The sequence below is a fragment of the Crocuta crocuta genome, unplaced genomic scaffold (genome assembly GCF_008692635.1).
Source record: "Crocuta crocuta isolate KB4526 unplaced genomic scaffold, BGI_CrCroc_1.0 scaffold345, whole genome shotgun sequence".
Taxonomy (NCBI): domain Eukaryota; kingdom Metazoa; phylum Chordata; class Mammalia; order Carnivora; family Hyaenidae; genus Crocuta; species Crocuta crocuta.
This window is the reverse complement of record NW_027527574.1, coordinates 2,936,832-2,952,831: the sequence shown is the minus strand read 5'-3', so window position 1 is coordinate 2,952,831 and position 16,000 is coordinate 2,936,832. Positions and strand designations below refer to the sequence as shown.

General features: G+C 35.8%; 1 protein-coding gene across 3 annotated transcripts in view; it reads left to right on the top strand.

Moving 5' to 3' along the window:
* The first annotated feature begins 4,363 nt into the window (after positions 1–4,363).
* The window catches only part of IQCM (IQ motif containing M), a 503,262-nt gene continuing 491,625 nt past the window's right edge, over positions 4,364–16,000 (top strand). For all 3 annotated transcript variants that reach the window (XR_013336742.1, XM_077770736.1, XM_077770746.1), the window contains exon 1: positions 4,364–4,487. The gene's annotated coding sequence lies outside the window, so the exon portion shown is untranslated. The remainder of the gene's footprint in view (positions 4,488–16,000) is intronic.

Below are 16,000 nucleotides of genomic sequence, written 5' to 3'. Positions count from 1 at the left end.
AGGTGTTAACTACTCTCCACTCATCAGTATGCCTGAATCCTCCTGTTCAGGACAAAGTGTCTGGATGCTTTCACTTTCTGCTTTTGCTTCTGGTTTTCTAATTCATACCTGAGTGTATTTAGTTCCTGATTTCTGGGCTTTGTCTGCTGTTTCCAGACCTTGTGTTTGTCCTCTGTGCTAATGTCAAAATTGACTTCTTCAGTGTTAATTCTTTACACTCTCAGATATCATATGGGGAAAACAAAACAAAACCATCTCAGATATTGTCTTGGTGTTGTATACTTGCTTTGGCCATCTCACTCATTCAAGCTTGGCTTTCCTAGAGCCCAGTCCTGCTTTTCTATATTTGCTTCCTTGCTAAAACTTTGGTCCTCTCCAAAACTTCTCCTTGGCGAATCGAATACTGGCCCAGTAAGGAAAGCTAAGGTGCTAAAGGGAATTATGTATCTAGAAGAATGGTTAGCTCTACCTTGCAAGCTCTTAAGGGATACCTTGACGGGAAGCCAGTATTCAGGACTCATGATGGACAGAACTCTCTCTGTGCCCATTGATGCTTACTCTTGGGTTTGATTTTGTTTCTAGTACATCTCTAGTTTCCATGCCTCCAGTTTGCTGCCTGTAACCTGGGTAAGTTCTTCTATTTCTTTGATCTTAAGTTCCTGCAGCTATAAAATGAGAATACAAATAGATAATTATAGAACCACCTTCATTGGATTATTGTGTTTGGCATATTAGCTACTAGTGTTAGAATCTTGAGTTTTCCAATGGACTCATTTCCCTGCCAGCAATCAGAAAATCTTCATAGTGGTTGCCCTCTGGAATTTCATCAGAACTCAGGGCTAGCAAGGTGTGTGGGACCCAATTTGCTGGCTCCTGCCCACCTTTTGTCTTCATTCTTTGTCTTCTGACATAGAGATCCATAATAATAACTTTAACTTTGTCAGACAGGTAATAACACCATACACTTTATCATATATGTTTCAGACTGTTTACATACATTGGCCAATATAATCTTTCTGGAAGTTAGATTTTATATTCTCTATTTTATAGCTTAAAACCAAAACCAAACTCAAAATTAAAACAGAACAACAGCAAAACCCAAAGGCTTTGAGTAATTACAAGATAGCCTAAAGTTATACATCCAAGGATTACCCAGGATTCCAATTCAAGCTTTCAGTTTTTTTCTTTATAAGTTTATTTATTTATTTTTAAGAGAAAGAGAAAGGGAGGGAGAGAGCAAGAAAGGGAGAGAGAGTGCACAACTGGGGAAGGTCAGAGAGAAAAGGAAAGAGAGAATCCCAAGTAGACTTAGTACTGTTCACGGATCTTATGAACCATGAGATTAGGACCTGAGCTGAAATCAAGAGTCAGCACTTAACTGACTGAGCTACTCAGGTGCCCCCAGATTTTTAGTTTTAAGCAATTCTTCAAATAGTGTGCTTCTTCATTATTTTGTCCTCTGGATACTTGGTATATTGTCCTAAGACAAAAACAAAACAAAACAAAACAGAACAGAACAAAATCCCTCCATTTAAATATTTTTAAAAGTCTCATCATTTCTATTCTCTGTTATTCTAAGCTTGGTAGCCAAGGGGAAAGTTTAATAAACAGATTACCTTGACTTCTTGCCCATTGTTTCAACACCTTATTCCCTGTTTCCTCCATCTTGTATTCTTGAAGGGATTTGTTATACTTTTGATTGATCTCTGAAAAGCCTAGAAAGATATCAGCATCTCTTTTTTTTTTTTTCAGGAAGCTTTTTATTTTTATTTTCTTTTTATGTGTTTATTTTATAGATATCAGCATCTCTTAAGCACTTTCTCCATCTTGGAAACATTTGTGGCAGCCAGGCCTTTCTCCACTTGTGGAGATCAAAATAAAACTACTCATGGAATGAAATGCTTGAGAGCTTTTCTGACTTTATTTCAACCTTGATGACATTCCTGCTTGCTTTATTACCAGTTGGGTGTGAGGAATTCAGCTAAAAGAAATTATCAGATATAAGAGATGTAGTGATTGCTGAAAAGTAAAGTTTGGAGGCTTCTGCATTTGGACTAACTGAAACTTCTGTCCAGCTTTTCATTTTCCGAAAAATTCCAAGGCATTTAAGTCCTGCATTTCTTCCATTTTCTTATCTACTGTTTCAAGTGTCAGAGGTTTATAGTTTTTATACTGAGCTCTAATGTAAAAAAAAAAAAAAAATCAGGTGAACACATGCATGTTCTTCATTTAGAAGTCCAAAAATTCTGAAATCGTTTTTAGAGTGTGCCCACTGTGACATAATAGTGTGAAGTTACAAATCAGTGTTGTTAGTGAATTATGACCAGGCTCATGGAAAACACATTGCTTTTTCTAGTGGTTGCATGATTATCAGCTCTCTGATGATAAATCTGCATCCACTGGAAATGCAGTTAACTTACCTTGGTGAGTTTGATTTATTAGCCTTGCGGTGGACAAGGTTGTCCATTTGTTAGTACTTGTTTTATATTTGAATAGCTTGGAAGCATATAAATTTGAGGCAAAGCTTAAATTTGTCTAGTATTTCATATTTTATAGAAAGCATCTGATCGGAGGACTTCAACTTCTGATATTTTGATTGTGGCACTCTTCAGTTTTTAATGCTGTAAGCACATTTGATTTGCATTTTAGAGCGTCTTTCTTTGTGATCAATGCTGGAGTTTCTAAGAACTGTCAGAAGTATAATAAAAACATGAAAATTATAGATGAATAATCAACTCCTTTTGGAGAGTAAAAAATGGTTTAAAGGGAGGACACTGAAGAACTAGTGATTGGTAAAATGTATTCTATTTAAACTTCTCTGTGAGCTTTTGTTCAAAACATATTAACTGTTGTGGCTTTTATTAAAAATTATACTTAATTTTAATTATACGGAGGAATCCTCTAGCATTGATTTGGAAAGGCATAAAGAAGATTCTTTTTTTAAAAAATTTTTAATGTTTTATTTATTTCTGAGAGAGAAAGAGAGAGCATGTATGAGCTTGGGAGGGTCAGAGAGAGAGGGAGATACAGAATCTGAAGCAGGCTCCAGGCTCTGAGCTAGCTGTTAACACAGAGCCCAGCACGGGGCTTGAACCCATGATCCATGAGATCATGACCTGAGCCAAAGTCGGACACTCAACCAACTGAGCCACATAGGTACCCCAAAAAGATTCTTGACTGAAAGGATGTGACTAGGATGAGAACTTAAAGATATAGGCTTTGAGTGCCAAAACATAGAATACATTTCAGAGTTAAACTGACCATATAAGGAATTATATGCCAGACTGAGTTCTCCTTTCTCCTTCCTTATGACAGCCTGATGCATAGCACCCGAGGTTTTTTATTGCAAGCTGAGGCATAGCACCTATTAGGAGCTTTTGAGTATTAGTCCTTAGAGCTGGGTTTTTCAGCCTCCATAGAATGGTCATATTGGGTTGGATAATTGTGGGGGAGGGCAGGGGAGTTGTTCTGGGCATTGTAGTTACCTAGATGCTGGTGGCACTACACCCAGGTGTAATAACCGAAAATGTCTCCAGCCATTGCCAAATGTTCTCCCACCTGGGGAATAAAAATCACCCTGATTGAGGACCACTAATGATGTTCATGATGCAGGAAAGAGAGAAGAATGACCCATGAGAAGGTATCCATCTTGAGTCCATCAGTGTGTGTATGAAAATAAGATGCAAATTACAGTATTTAAACCATTTGCTATTAAGCGCAGCCAAGCTGAGCTAACCCCTATAAGTTTAAACCAATGAGAGATGATTACAGTGTTAGTTCAATATTTTAGATCTGGCAACTGTGCAACATCTGATAGTTTTGCATTTGATGTTGCATTTGAATATAACATTGAGAATGACCAAGTTTTTTGATGTAATTTAACACTTGACATTTATCAATACTGAAATTTTAATCATCATGGACAATTGTGACTTTATACTTACATGATGTTAAATATTTTAAGAAATGGAAAATAAGAAATGTTCATCTTTCATTCAACTTTTGTTGATTCTTTTAAATCTTACATGCTGAAAGTGGAGTTTTCCTTTTGTGAGGCATTTTACTCTTTTCTGTGGTCAGATTTGGTATTCTCCACAAAGGAGGTTAGCCTGTATTCTTGCCTGGAATAGAAAGGCTCACCTTGGTGTAATAAGTAGTTCTTTAGTAACAGCCAATTATCATCTAGTAGATTACAAAGAAATATTCTGATTCTAGAATTCTTCGGGTATCTAATGAAGACAGACATATATGAGAAGTAGGAAATAATCACAGGGTTGTCAGGGATCTAGAAAATTAGTTCCATTATTTATGACTTATTTGAAATTGGTTTTAAAAATTTTAAACAAAAATTTTAAAGGTGGATAATTATAAATTAAGTAAAGAATAAAGGAAAAATACAGGGGTTAGGTACTGTCAAGCCACAGAGATCATTATAACTTTGGGCAATGAATTAGTCTGTAGAAGTTTCATTGGCACTAAGGCAAAAGGTAAGTTATTAAGCAGTATCAATTGAGTTAAGTTGTATTCATTATCTGTCTTTAAAAAAAAACTTTTTTAAAACCACTTATTTTTGGTCACAGAGTTTGTCCAAAGAAATACCTTTTATTTTAGGATTTGACAAAATTATATTGATAGAGATTTTTGCTTAGAGATGTTAAGATATATTGTCAACATTGTTTTCTGTTTTATAAGATGGAAACATGTTGTCTGTTAGCTCTCAGAGTTTTGTGCCATATAGGATGGAAAGCCTTTCCTTCCGTAGGTGTCAGAAGGAAAAATTGTATATGAAGACAATTAAGGCCTCTGGCCAGTGTCTGATTATAGGTAGTATTGCATCTTCATGCCAATTCAAGTAGAAGCTATATCCCCATGTAGCTTTGTGAATTGACTCACTTATTAGAGGTACTTAATTTTTTTCACTTAAAAGTTGAATAATTGTGCCAAATTAAATATATTTAGTGTCAACGCTGAACTATTACAACTGATGTCAACAGAGATCAAAAAATTATGCCATTTTCAGAGTAGGACACTTCCATTGTTTTTGTTGCTTTCCTCTAAAAATCAATCCCATTACTAAACAATCCGTGTTGTTTAGATATAGATTTTTTTGTGTACTTGGACACAGACATATTTAATTTCTTAAAAGATGTGTATTGAATGGGGCATGAGAAAAATCTCAGAGTTTAACTGTAATAATGTGATTTAGATTTGAAAGTGGTAATGTACAGAATCTATGTGAGAATTATACTTTTTTTTTTTTTTTTTTTACTATTAATAGCCTCTGTCCATTGTGTCAAATGCTAATGTTAGACCAAAGACATAGGTCAGAGAAATTATTCTCAACTGTTACTAAGTGTGGTGGAACAGAGGTGAATAAGTGATTATTAGAATAACTAGGAATCATTCTGGACATCTGGTGGATATTTGTGATTTGTTATGAAAAAAGCTATCATGTAGTTCTAAAAACATACTAAAAATATTATGTAACAATTAGCTTGATATAGAGACTTGGTGGTTCTTTCCAAACAGGTTGTGAATACAATTCTAGTGATGAGATGATCATTTCCTAGAACTGTTTCCAGTACAGCATAGCCAATTATATGTTTTCAAGGGGTAGAAGTTATAAGCTTTTAATATGATTTTTGATATGGAAATATCAACATAAACTATTATTGTTAAAAAAATTTTTAATGTTTTATTTATTTTTTTGAGAGAGAGAGAGACAGACAGCATGAGCAGGGGAAGGTCAGGGAAAGAGGGAGATACAGAATCACAAGCAGGCTCCAGGCTCTGAGCTAGCTGTCAGTACAGAGTCTGACACGGGGCTCGAACCCACGAACCGCGAGATCATGACCCGAGCTGAAGTCGGACGTCTAACCGACTGAGCCACTGAGGCGCCCCAACATAAACTATTTTGGAGTGAAATGCCTTGATTAGTATCTCATGGAAATTTGCTCTTCAGTATTTCCTCTTGGAATGCCTTGCAATTTTTTTTTTTAATATTTTTATTTATTTCTAGGAGAGAGAGAGACAGCGTGAGCAGGGGAGAGTCAGAGAGAGAGGGAAACACAGACTCTGAAATAGCCTTGCAATTTTTAAACATAATTCTCTGTATTTGAGAAGTTTGGGTAGTGTGCAAAACATTTTATTCTGATGAGTATTAAAAAACCTAGGATCTAAGCTCTATTTGATTTTCTATATCTTAAGCTTATCCAGAGAGTCTCCTGTTTATTTTAGAAATATGAAAGAATTCAGAAGACTCTTTTCAACTGCCTCCTTCAATATAGGCAACTCCTTCATGAGGCCCTGGATCCCAGCATGTTCCTAATGAATTGCAGATTTCCGATTTTTGGGAGTTTGTAATGAAGCTTTGGGGTTCTAAATGGGTCAGAGCAGATTTTGTAGTTGTCAGATTATGAGAAAATCCAACAGGCAATCTGTGCTAAAGACTCTGGAATAATAAATTTGCCACCTGCTGGTTTCTTTGTTTTTCTAGGGAGAGAAGAACATTATTGAAGACTGACCAATGAGAGTTCTTTAATGGTATTCCTTATTGAGAGGTGGATCAGTTTGCTCTCCAGCTCAGTATAGAGATGAATCAAATAAGTTTCTAAGACTTTAAGTGAAGAATATTCTATTTGGCTTTGATATTTGCTGGTATTTGGATTTGTTTCCTACACAAAATTAAACATGGAGAAGCAGCACTAAAGGGCACACAGGTCAATTCTTTCTCAGACTTCAGTTGTTCTGGTTGAAGAGATGAAAAATTCTTGAATTACTTTGTTGATGATTTTCTCTTCTCTGTTTTGTCTTCCTGGAAATTCTGCTTTATAGTTGTTGACTTCCTAGTCTAACTTTGTATCTTTTTTTTTTCTCTCTCTCTTTTTGACATCTTTTTATCCTTTTGATCCTGGGTGATTGCTTCAATTTTATCTTCTAACCCTTATACTGATTTTGAGATCCTGCTTTTTAGTTTCTAAAAGTTCTTTTTATGGTTGTTCTTTGAATGTTTCTTATTTGTGATAATTTAGTCTTTTGTATCATGGATGAGATATTTTGACTTATTGTTCTGATATTTTTTAAAAAGTTTTTTTTTTTCCCCCTGAATAGCCTCTGCATCATACNTCTTTTCTGTGTGATGTATGGGCGCGAGTGCAAGTACGGAGCTCCTTACTTCTCCGCCATCTTGCCCCCTCCCTAAAATTTACACAAGTTACTTCTTAAATAAGATGTTTGTTTTGGTCTGTCTTCCCTAAATGGGGGCTGAAAAGCTTTCTGGAAGCTCTGAACATTTTAGCAATGTCAAATTTAAGCTTTACTGTGGGAGATGGAGGTAGGCCATTGATTGAGTTGATCAAACTCCCTAGAGAAATGTGTTCCAATATCCTTTCTGGAGGGGAAAAATTCTAGCTGTCAGTCTTCTGGCACTAAAAAAAGGGAGTGTGGGGGTGGAAGGAAGATGTCTCAGTACCTTGCATCCTATATGCACAGTTACTTAATCTCTTTGTTTTCAGTAAGTTTCCCCTGTCCTCAGTTACTGGGATTCCCCTAATGTAAAGATCTTCTTTTATGATCTTTCCAGACCTCAGTGGAAGTGGTGGAGGGGAAAGTGGACAGGGGTGAGGATCATTACTCAGGAAAGTGGAATAGGGTAAGGCATATAGGTATCTAACTACTTTTCAAACCGCTTTTATCCAATCATACTTATTTTAGGTTTCTACCTGCCTACTACCCCATATTATCCTCAGTTGTAGAGAAACTGGTACTATCATTTGCTGAACATTGTGAATAATCTGTTGTGAACTAGTTGTTGGCTTTTCTCATTGTCCCCTTAAGATTGAACTTTCTTGGGTCTGGGTGTGTACCGGCTCTCTGCCTTCCAAAACTAAGCTGCTATTGCTTTCACTCCTGTTCTTCCCCTTCTTGTGGGTTCATGTCTTTTAAAAATAGGCCAAATTAGATATATTTGTTAAATAAGCTATCTTACCTTGGAGCACCCTATTCAAAATGTACCTTTGATGAGAAGTTTTCAGAAGGCACATTTTAAATTAATGGTGCACAGAGTTTGGTGTAGAAGGTTTACTTAGCTGTGAAGAGGAATTTACTTGTAGAGCTAAAAGGAAAAAATATCAATTAAACTTTCATTGTTTGGGGTATAGATGTTGCAAATATGTCTTTCCTGTATGGGAGTTTTCTATTGAGCCAACCAAGTGAATTTTGAAAATTAAGACAAAGTATAATGTTTTTATGCAGTGAAAAAGTTCACCAGGAGCTAAGTACTTATTTTAATGCAGTGAAAAAGTTCACCAAAGAGTAGGTATAGGTATAGCCTGACATTTCTACAAAAAGGATCCTTGAGATACTAATGCAGTTGACTCATTAGGGTCAAATTGTTGATTTTTACAACCATTGCAACAAAGTAAAATGCTAATGACTTTTGTCATGACCACAGAGGTCTGTGTAGTCATCTTGTCGTAAGGGAGGGCAAGATTTATAATTAGCTAGAGTGGAAGATCAGCTTCAATTTACATAGATCAAACTAGAGGCAAGAAGTAAACAGTTCCTTTTCTTTGTATTTTATACCAGGGTTAAAGCAGGAACAAAATACACTGTTAAAGCAAAAAGAGTCTTGTAATTACTTCTAACCTATTTTGTCAACAATAAAGACATGTTAGCAGTTTTATTATCAATGTTATTCCAAAGTGTTTAGGTGATATTTAGCTAAATTTTAAGAGGATACCCTGTAAATAATACTTGGGAAGTTGGAATTTTACCGTCACTGAATGTGTGTGTGTGTGTGTGTGTGTGCGCGCGCGCGTGTATAGATGATCTAGAAGGTATGATTGATGAGGTGAGAGGCTGAACTTTACCTTGAAGTTTGTAGAGGCTCCTTTGCTATTATATTCTCATTTATGTCTCCATAATATGTGGTTATATCACATATTTCTGGTGCTCATGCTCATCCTCCAATTAAAAGTTAAAAAACATGTGATTAATCTAAAAACAGTATCTGTAGGGTCATTTCCACATGACAGAGGATTTGACCTTTGTCATAGTGATATTTGGTGTTTAAGGATGGCTCTTGGGATTTTGACTCCAAGTTAAAAGAAGCATTTATATTTCTCAGTTCACCCGGAGGAGTAATAAACCATACTTCAACTTCTGAAGTCTGTTTCAAAGTCAAATGTCTTCCCTTTGAGAGCACTTTGCTGCTCACTTATAAAACTGGAAAAGGGCATTTCAGTCAGTGCTTTATTCTCCTAGTCAGGAACTGAGGCTGAGTTAGGTGACCAGCAACAGGGATAATTTAAGGGACCCTCAGAAGGCCCTTCTATCAAAACATATCTACCTGGAAGAAGCCTGTATATTTCCCCCTACTTTTTTGAACTGTTTCAAATTCTGTCTATTACAGATTCACTTAGATTACAGTTTCCTTTTTTTAAAATAAAAATGTCCCAGGGAGGGTTAAGTAGTCTATTAATCAATCATTTATAATCCAATGTGGCTTAGCTTAATTAAATTGCTTTTCTCTAGTTAATGGAAGTTTTGAGGGAGTCAGAAAGAGAGAAAAAGGAGCATTTTCATCCCTGCAGTCCTTCAATGTAAGGCAAGCCTTAGCAGAGAGTACTAACGTGGGCTCATGTGACATCTAAAGAGCAACGAGAGGGTATGGGAAGTCTGGGATTGAGAAGGTGAGCCCTAAGACCTAGAAGATGAATGAAGAAAGAGAAATGGGCAAATGACAAACTTTGAACTTTGAAATATTGTGGGCAAGTTCATTTTCTATAATAAAGGCCTTTTAGTTAATATTATTGCTTATTTTGGAGAAATGGCTTTGTATTTTTGTTTGGAATTTGCATTATGCTTTGTGTAATATATATTTTAATATTTTGAGAAAGAGAATATAGATCCTTAAAAATGGACAAGCTATTATTAGAAAGATGCCATAAAACATATATTGTGCTTATTCTGTCTTATTCATTAAATAATTGTTTAATATTTAAGCAAACAAGTATATTTAATTCAATTAAATATTATTCATTAAACTTCCATTAACTAGAAGAAAACAAATTACTTAAACTATTTTTCTTTTAAACTTAAGGGAAAAAATAATCAGGGTTATGAGACTAATTATTGTTAAAAGCAAAGCAGAGATATTAGAAATATTCAGTAGATCAATTCAGCAACTCTTTGATTGAAAGAAATATCTCTTTCAGAGATACATTTTTTCTTTGTGTTTTACTATGTAGCAGGGACAATGCAATAGTTGTGTCCTTGGTAAGCTTGAAAATATTTTAGTTTAAAATAGTGTTTCTGTAAAAAATAAATAAAATAGTGTTTCTGTTTTTTTAAGGTTTGGTCTAAATTGAAATATAATCTATTTTAGGAATTATTGGGCTTGTTCTTCTTAGAGAATAGACTATGTGAGTAGAAAAGCAAGTGAATTTAGGGGCGCCTGGGTGGCTCAGTTATGATGAGGTCAGGTCATGATCTCACAGCTCGGCTGAAGCCTGCTTAGGATTCTATGTCTCCCTCTCTCTCTCTGCCCCTCCCCTGCTCGCACTCTATGTCTGTCTCTCTCAAAAATGAACATTAAAAAAAGAAAAAGAGAAGCTAGTTTATATTCTTGGTTAATCACACCAATGGGAAGCTGACAGCTACACTAGAGTCCAGATACCACTTACCACTTTTGAGTTTTTAATCTCAATTACAAATATATTACCTATGAAGAAATAAATGATCTCATTCATAGCAGTTGGGCAAAATCAAATCTGAAAGGTCAGAAGCAAAAGCTTCATATTTAATAGTAGCTATGATTTATCATCAGATCCAAATCAATTTTGAGAGTAAAAAGTGAACATTTAAAATAATAGTGTTATCCATACATTCTTTATCACTTCTGACCTCTCTTCAAGCTTAGTACTCTTTCCTCTGCAGTGTGCAATCCAAAAGTTAAGTTCATCCAAAGAATTTTTAAAATTCAAATGTTGTATTTTTCAGTTTTAGAATTTCCCTTTAGTTCTTTTTTAGAGTTTCCATTTGTCTCCTGAATACCTCATTTTTCAATCATTGTATCTTGCTTGTATTGAATATAGATGGTTTCTGACTTTTGATGTTTCGACTTATAATTTTTTAAAACTTTATGATGATGCAGGAGCCATATACAGTCAGTAGAAACCATACTATGGATTTTGAATTTTGATCTTTTCCCAGGCTAGTGATAGGCAGTATGATACCATGTCATGATTCTGGGCAGTCCAGCTCCAAGTCAGCCACATGTTCATGAGGATAAGCTTATCAATACACTTACAACCATTTTTTAAAAATGGTTATTTATTTATTTTGAGAGAAAGAGAAGGAGAGAGAGAGAGAGAGAGCACGTACATGAGCGGGTGAGGGGTGAACCATGAGATCATGACCTGAGCCGAGATTAAGAGTCAGACGCTTAACTGACTGAGCCACCAAGGCTCCCCAATAACCATTCTGTACCCACACACCCATTCCGTTTCTTTCAGTATAGTGTTCAATAAATTACATGAGATATCCAACACTTTATTATTAAATAGGCTTTGTGTTAGATGATTTTGCCCAACTGTAGGCTAATGTAAATGTTCTGAGCATGTTTTTTTATTTTTTTAATTAAAAAAATTTTTTTTTATGTTTTATTTATTTCTGAGAGAAAAACATGGCATGAGCAGGGGAGGGTCAGAGAGGAGGGAGACACAATCTGAAACAGGCTCCAGGCTCTGGGCTGGCAGTCAGCACAGAGCCTGATGTGGGGCTCAAACCCACAAACTGTGAGATCATGACCTGAGCCGAAGTCAGACGCTTAACTGACTGAGCCACCCAGGCTCCCCTCTGAGCATGTTTAAAGTAGGCTAGGCTGAGATACTATATTTGGTAGGTTAGGTGTATTAAATGCATTTTTGCTTAGGATATTTTCAACATATATTGGGTTTATTGGGTTGTAAGCCCATCAAGGGAAATGTGTATGTTTTCTCTTGATTATGAGTTTCTTGTCTCTTTGCAAGTTTCGTAACTATAAAATATTGTATCTTGTATATTGTTTATTAAAGTACAATAAAGTTTGAAATATCTACATATATATATTTCTGTCATAACATTTTATTATCTCTTTTTACTCCATGGCTTTCTTGATTTTATATTATAATTCTTTCACTGAATTTTAATTTCAATAATTATGCTTTTTAAAACATTTTGGGTAGAACTGACACACATATTATGCTTCAGTAATTATATTTTTAATTTCCCTTAAAGTCTTATTCTCTAATTTACTCCTTTTTCCCCTCATAGAAGCCTATTTTTTATTAAATGGATGCAATATTTCTTAGACTTCTCTTGTGCAATTTATTTTCTTTAAGTCTGGTGATGTATCATTGATCATTCTTACTTGTTAACTGGGAAGTTTTATTAGCATAACTCGCTGGTGCAGCTTTCCTTTGCCATTGTATATTTCTATGTTCCCCTGAGTAAAAACCATGTATACTTGAGTAGGCATGTTGACTGGTAGATAGGCCTGAATTTAAGATGTGTGCTGTGTAACAGACAGTCTGATGCTGTCCTTTGGAATGTAAGCCTTCAAAGAAAAAAAATCTAAATTCTTTAGGGATAGGCTGTGTTATATGGTATTTCTGCCAGTTGTCAGAAAGTGAAAGTGAGAAGGACTTAGCCAGCTGTTCAGTAGTTAGCCCTTTATTCAAATACCCTCAGTATTGCTGTACAACCTATTTTTGCTTTCCATCCCTCAAGGTTGTGTTGTTGGAACTTTTCTGGGTCTTCTCAGGCAAACTCGACCTACTTTATGTGCAGCCCTCATCTGCTGTCCCATGCTCTGTCTTCACACATATTGTCACACCAATAATCCCATTTGTAACCTGTCTTCTCCCAATTCATTAAACACTGTAGACCACTTGGAACTTACTGTCCATTCTGCCTTCCTTCCTCATTCACTTTTTGCTATTACATTCCTTTTTCTGGATTTGCAGATTCATTTCAGTCTTATTTGAAAGGGAGAAAGGTAAGTGTTTGTGTTCAGGCTGCCATCCTGCCTCACTAGTAACACACATTTTGAACATAATGTTGTCATTTAAATGCTTATGCTTTGCCCTTTTTTTTTTTTAAAGAATTTTAGGGGAAATGAAAGCAGGTTTAAGTATCTTCTGCCCACTCCCCACCCTCCTGTCCTTGATCCCTTATAAATTCTGTTGTGGACTGAATATTGGACAGATCCAGCGAATACTTGCTGAATGACTGAGTCTTAAAACCAACTAACCAATGAAGTATTATAACAAAACATGTGAAAATTTTCTGGTGGCAAATTTGTGTTCTGGTAAAAGTAGAAAAACTAAAACCTGTATATAACATTCATATTTAAAACAGTATATATTTATTTAAAAAATGTTTAATGTTTTTATTTATTATTGAGAGACAGACAGAGCATGAACGGGGGGGCAGAGAGAGGGGGAGACACAGAATCTGAAGGAGGCCCCAGGCTCTGAGCTGTCAGCACAGAGCTCAACGTGGGACTTGAATTCACAAACTGTGAGGTCATGTTCTGAACCGAAGTGGGGTGCGTAACCGACAGCCACCCAGGTGCCCCAAAACAGTATATATTTTTAAAAAATGTTTATTTATTTATTTTGAGAGAGAGTGCCAGCAGGGGATGGGGGGGGGAGAGAAAGAGAGAGACAGACTGAGAATAACAAACAGGCTTTGTGCTGACAGAGTTCGATACAGGGCTCAAACTCACAAACGGTGAGATCATGACCTGAGCTGAAATCAAGCGTCATATGCTGAACCGACTGAGCCACCGAAGCACCCTCAAACAATATATGTTTTAAGTGAGTTTTGCTTAAAGTTTTAATTAATTTATTTATTTTGAGAGAGACTGAGACAGTGCAAGGGGGAGGGCCAGAGAGAGAGGAAGAGAGAGAGAATCGTAGCCAAGAGTCAGACACTTAACTGATTGAGCCACTGAGGCACCCCCAAATGAGTTTTACTTAAAATAATCTTTAGATTTGCCTGATTTTATAGATAGGAAGCAGGAATGAATAGAGGGAGCAGGTTAGAAGCTGGTGGAATTAGAGCAAAGAGGCACAAGGGGAAGTAAAGTAAAAGAACTGATGATAGTCGATGGGGGACGAGGTGCCTAAAGGCAAAGAGTAAAAGAAGGAAGGTATCTGGTCTCCTGCCTCCTGCTCCCTTTGGCATGGAAGAAGCTTCAAGGTATCCTGAACACTTACAACTCAAAACTACAACAGAAAAACAAATTTGAGTTTCTGCAGATGATCTTGGATATAAATACTGTGGATTCATGATTTGTCCATAGTCAGACGGTAGCTACCTACTTTTTACTATTTTCTATACCAGTGGAGCATTTATGTGAACTAGTTAGGACATCCACACCTGTCTTAATACTTCCTAATTAGGCTGAAATTCCATCAAGGGATTTGTGCTGACCTCATAAATAATGAATGTGAAATTTAATTTTCCAAAGTCACAGGTGCCCAGTCAAGGATACAGACAATTTATGTATCTTTGTAGGATAGTCTACAGCATGTGAACATTGCTCCAGTGTTGAAATGTACAGGGCCAAGTGTGGAACCTACTTTTATGTCATGGTTGAAAACTTCTGAAAGCTTTTGCTTCCCTGGACACTTTGGGGGCCAGTCAGCTGCATTACTGCCTGATTCACAACAATTTTGCAGGATTTCTATATTTCTGATGACTTGGTTTGATTGCTTTTCTAATCTATGGAAATAATCTAGTAAAATAAAAACAGTAAACACAGCTTTTTGGTTTCTGTTTATAAACATTGAGTACCAATAATAAGAGAAGATAACTGATGATGACTCAAAGACAAAAATAGGTATTACTGATAGGCTACATTTTTCTGTTGTTTGAGAATCATGTATGATGTACCTATGAACAATTGAACAGAAGATATTCTAAAAAATCAACTTCCTTTATATGACTATCTAACCTTCCAATGATGAAGTGGTCTAATTTATGTAGCTTTTATGAAAATTATGTAGCTTTTTAAATTATAATGCTTTGCAATTACCATCACGTAATACAATGTGCTTCTGCCTGAAAACTTTATATTTAACTTTAATCTTGCAGCATTATACTACAATTGTATTAATAGTCTTACCCTATCAATAATCAGTTTAAAAATGTGTGTTTTCATTTTTACATATGCTAAAACTTTCTCAAGTAAATTAAAATACTGTTATCTTTTCATTGAATAATAAATATGGGTTTCCCTCTGATGTAATTAATAAACCTATCCTATTCAGTAGAGAACAGAAATGTTAAATCATACATTAAAAAGTGGCTAAGAGTATTTCATTACCAAACCAATTCTGCAGTTTCCTTAGACTTATGGAAAATGTTACTCACCTCTTGGGGAAAACCTTTGGCAGAAAGCTGAACTTTGCTTGGCGTCCTGTTTGCATCTGTTCAGTCTCTGGTTAGCCTGTTCTTGATGTCAGTTGTATATATACTCTCTTCATGTTGCGGAAGAAAAAACAACTTTAGTTCTCAACTCATATTTATTTTTCTGCTGATATTTAATCACTATGTTGAGTTTGAGATTTAGGATTCCAATGTGATAGTTTAAATGTGTACTGTTGCAATAATGACAATTTTCAAGTAATCAAATGGGAATCAGGAGTTTTGCCTCTTATTCTATTAAAGGTTATTTATTTATTTATTTATTTATTTATTTATTTATTTATTTTTAATAGTTTTATTTATTTCTAGGAGAGAGAGAGAGAGAGAGAGACAGCGTGAGCAAGAGAGAGAGAGAGGGAGACACAGAATCTGAAGCAGACTCCAGGCTCAGCACGGAGCCCAATGTGGGGCTCGAACCCACGAACTGTGAGATCATGACAAGCCGAAGTCGGATGCTTAACTGACGGAGCCAACCAGGTGTCCCCAAGAAGATGTATTCTTAATCCACTTATCTAGGAGCTTC